Here is a 4,996-nt window from a genome sequence, read left to right on the forward strand (position 1 = left end):
GTGTGTAACTCACCATCCTTGTGAGCAAAAGATGGGTGTTTGGGGGAGCATATAGATCCAACTGCTTTGACTACACCAGAACCATGAACTTTAAAGATTTTTATTTTTTTTCAAATATGTCTAAATCTAGAGAGGTACGAAGTAGTTGAAAAAAAAAAAAACGTGCTTTGAGAAAAAATTCTTTTACTTACATTCCCTATTAAAGCTTTTAGGTGATCGCTACATGGCTCCTGGGCCCCTGTCTTACTATTGAGATAAATTGAATGAAAAAACCTTATGGGTGGTTATAGCTGCCAAACGCATGTCCCGTCATACATTACTTCCATATCCAGAATACCTTTTAACCAGTTTTGAAAGCTAAACTTCCATAATGACTGCGTGATTGATTGATTATTAGATATTATCTTAAATCGTAACTAATGACTGCTTATGGCCTTATCAACTTCATGTATCATTTTTTTTTTTTGGCATAAATTTCTCAGCAATCTTTTCAACACACAGTTTGTACCACAGGTAAATAGAATCAGCAAAGGGTTTCACACTCAATACTGTACCAACCGTGTTTCACACAATTGTACATATTTCCTTTTGTATATATTATGCTTGTATCTTCGCTCTTCCCTCGCACTAAAACGAACATGAAAATTCATGTCTGGTTTTTCCTCTGTAATATTGTCTGTCTTGTGAACTTGTTATGTCCTGTTGCCTTGAGGTTTTGTATATAAGGAGAGTGTTCTACAATAATATAACTCAGTCGTTTCCAACCTGCCTTTGAGTTCACAACCTTACTCGGCGCCGTCACATTGGTGACAGACAATATTACAGAGGAAAAACCAGACATGAATTTTCATGTAATTTATGTATATTTATATATACACACACACATATATATATATATATATATATATATATATATATATATATATATATATATATATATATATATATATATATATATATATATATATATATATATATATATATATATATATATTGAATGTTGAGGATAATAGTGAGGCAGATATGATTGCATTTGCATGTGTTGAGGTGCCAGTGAGGGGAGATGAGAATGAGAGAGTTTACTAGAGAGGAAGTGAAGAGAGCACTAGATGAAACGTGAGTAGGAAAAGCACCTAGTATGGATGGTGTGAGAACTAAGATGTTAAAGGAAGGGGGTGTGACTTTACTTGAATGGTTGGTGTGTTGTCAATGGTACCAGTAGATTGGGTTTGTGCATGTATTGTACGACTATATAAGGGTAAGGGAGATGTGCATGAGTGTTTTAATTCAAGGGGTATTACTTTGTTGAGTGTAGTTTGAAAAGTGTATGGTAGAGTACTGATTAATAGGATCAAGGATAAAACAGAGAATGCAATCTTAGAAGTACAGGGTGGTTTTAGAAGAGTTAAGGGATGCATGGATCAGATTTTTACAGTTAGGGGGTATATGTTGTGTTTATGGATCTCGAGAAAGTGTATGGTAGAGTTGATAGGGAAGCGATGTGGAATGTGTTAAGCGTATATGGAATTGGTGGAAGGTTGTTGCAAGCAGTGACAAGTTTCTACAAAGGTATTAAGGCATGTGTTTATATAGGAAATGAATTGAGCGATTGGTTTCCAGTGAGAGTGCGGCTGAGACAGGGAAGGATTATGTCGCCATTGTTGTTAAACTTGTATGTTGATGGAGTGGTTAGACAAGTGAATGCTTGAGTGCTTGGATGAGGATTGAGACTGATAGACGAGAATGATCATGAATGGGATGGGATTTAATTCAATTGTTGTTTGTGGATGATACTGTACTGGTTACAGAGTCGGAAGAGAAGCTTGGCCGATTAGTGTCAGAATATGGAAGGTTATGTAAGAGAAGGAAGTTGAGAGTTAATGTGGGTAAGAGTAAGGTTATGAGATATACTATACAGTAAGGGAAGGTAGTGCAAGGATGAGTGCCATGTTGAATGGAGAGTTACTTGAGGAAGTAGATCAGTTTAAGTACTTGGTGTCTGTTGTTGCAGCCAATAGAGGAGTGGAAGCAGATGTACGTCAGAGAGTGAATGAAGGATGCCATGTTGAATGGAGAGTTAATTGAGGAAGTAGATCAGTTTACAGTGAACCCTCGTTTATCGCGGTAGATAGGTTCCAGACCTGGCCGCGATAGGTGAAAATCCGCGAAGTAGTGACACCATATTTACCTATTTATTTAACATGTATATTCAGACTTTTAAAACCTTCCCTTGTACGTAGTACTGTTAACAAACTACCCTTTAATGTACAGAACACTTAATGCATGTACTAACGTACCCTAAACTAAAACCGGCACAAATATTAAGGGCGACTTTATATCATGCGTTTCCTAAACACGCCAAAAAGCACTATAAAAAATGGCAACCAATGTTTTGTTTACATTTATCTCTGATTATAATGAAGAAACAACCGCATTTACACATCTGTGTACAGGTTAGTTTCTGCATCGATTATATTGATTATTCAGTACAGTATGTTGATTTGGTTATTACTAATGTTTTACTTAATTTTTCTTAGGACTTCCAAATGAAATGTTTTTCTTTATGACGCCGCCTGAAACGACGGCGTCATAAAGTATGCTCAGTAAACAAACTAAGGAATTTAACGCGCATGATGAAAGTGATAAATAATGATATTACAGTAAAAGCTTTAATAAAATATGTTATTACAAATATTATTTACCGCATCTATATAAAATCATACATACGTAGCAAAGCAGAAAAACAATCTACGAGAGAGAGAGAGAGGAGAGAGAGAGGAGAGGAGAGAGAGAGAGAGAGAGAGAGAGAGAGAGAGAGAGAGAGAGAGAGAGAGAGAGAGAGAGTTGTTTTACATACGTAAATGTAAATTTTAAACAAAAAAAATAGCCCCATTTCATATAAAATAGATTACAAATATTTTACTTTATCATATTACAGTAGTCTGTATAATACTGTAAAGTTCAGTACAGTATGTTGTTGTTGAAGTCGTGGCGATGAAATTCTCATGAAACAAAAACACGCCATTTGAGTACAACAGCTGATTCTCTCTCTCTCTCTCTCTCTCTCTCTCTCTCTCTCCTCTCTCTCTCTCTCTCTCTCTCTCTCTCTCTCTCTTCGTGTTATACAATACTTACATTTAGATGAAGAAACTAAAATTAGTTTTCTTAGTGTCAATTAAATACAAAACGAAATAATAAGGCCGAGTCTACATCCATTTCAATCATAGCTAAAAATACGGCATCCGATTTCATCAGCAAACCACTATTTTTTGGGAAATATCATTTTATTCTAGAAAATTGCCACTCTTTAAATAGTCAATTGCACATTAAGAAAGCGTGTACTTTGTTTTTAAATTTTGGGTTTGTTTTAAAAATCGAGTATTGTTGACTTCTTTTTTTTTTTTACTTTTGGCTGTGATTAGATCAGCTGTCATCTGGCTGCCGCTCTTAAGTGTGTACGAATACATTAACAAAGTATCATTTATACCATTTCTTAACTTAATAATTCAAACCGTCTACAGTATACAGTTGATATTACTTTGCACCAATGTGTTATAACCTATCAAATTTTTTTGTTTATTACATTTAAATCCCCCCCCCCCTCTCTCTCTCTCTCTCTCTCTCTCTCTCTCTCTCTCTCTCTCTCTCTCTCTGTGGGCTACTTTTCACTATCTCCCATTCCTTACCTCTCTCTATCTGATATCTTTGTTGCTCCTCAAAGTTTCATTTATATTGAAAATCAATCACGATTCAATTTCCTTACTTTCTCCAATCTCGCACCATCGGTCACATAGCGGTATTTTCGATATTTCTGGAAATCCGCGATATATGTATATACATGGGTTATGAAAAAAATCCGCGAAGTGGTGAATCCGTGATGGTCGAACCTCGAAGTAGCGAGGGTTCACTGTAAGTACTTGGTGTCTGTTGTTGCAGCAAATAGAGGAGTGGAAGCAGGTGTACGTCAGAGAGTGAATGAAGGATAAAACGTGTTAGGGACAGTGAAGGGAGTGGTAAATATATAGGGTTAGGCACGCATTTAAAGAGAGTTCTGCATGAGAAAGTGATTGTACCAACTGTGATGTATGGATCGGAGTTGTGGTGAATGAAAGTGACGGAGAGACAGAAATTCAATGTGTTTTTGAGGAAGTGTATGAGGAGTATGGAGGGTGTATTTCGAGTAGATAGGGTTAGGAACAAGGTAGTGAGGGTGAGAACAGGTGTAAGAAATGACTTAGCAGCTAGAGTAGATATGAATTTGTTGAGGTGATCTGACCATGTTGAGAGAATGGGAAATGGCTGTTTGATAAAGAAGGTGATGAATGCAAGAGTTGATGGGAGAAGTGCAAGTGGAAGGCCAAGGTTTGGGTGGATGGATGGAGTGAAGAAAGCTCTGGGTGATAGGAGGATAAATGTGAAAGAAACAAGAGAGTGTGCTAGAAATAGGAATGTGACACAGTTCCGGTAGGCCCTGCTGTTTCTTCCGGTTGCCTTGGATGATCGCAGAAGTAGCAGTAGTAGGGGATTCAGATTTATGAAGCTTCTTCTGTGGTGGATAACGGGGAAGGATGGGCTATGGCACCCTAGCAGTACCAGCTGTACTCGGTTGAGTCCCTCGTCAGGCTGGGAGGAGCGTAAAGAGGAAGGATCCGCTTGTTCCATTTGTTTGATGTCCGCTGCCCCCCCAAACTTGGGGGAAGTGCCTTGGTATATAGATAAATATATATGTATCAGATATTTGGATATATAATGATATAGGATATTATTTTTCCACGATGACACTTTAACATTATTAACTAGCTATAATATTCTTTGTTATCTTATTAACAATGATATGTTGCTTGAAATGCTCTCTCTCTCTCTCTCTCTCTCTCTCTCTCTCTCTCTCTCTCTCTCTCTCTCTCTCTCTCTCTCTCTCTCTCTCTCTCTCTCTCTCTCTCCAGTGTAGTCTCTTTCACCCGAGAAATTTCCAGATATCCTCACAGAAGATTGTTTT

Source organism: Palaemon carinicauda, chromosome 10 (genome assembly GCF_036898095.1).
Source record: "Palaemon carinicauda isolate YSFRI2023 chromosome 10, ASM3689809v2, whole genome shotgun sequence".
Classification (NCBI taxonomy): domain Eukaryota; kingdom Metazoa; phylum Arthropoda; class Malacostraca; order Decapoda; family Palaemonidae; genus Palaemon; species Palaemon carinicauda.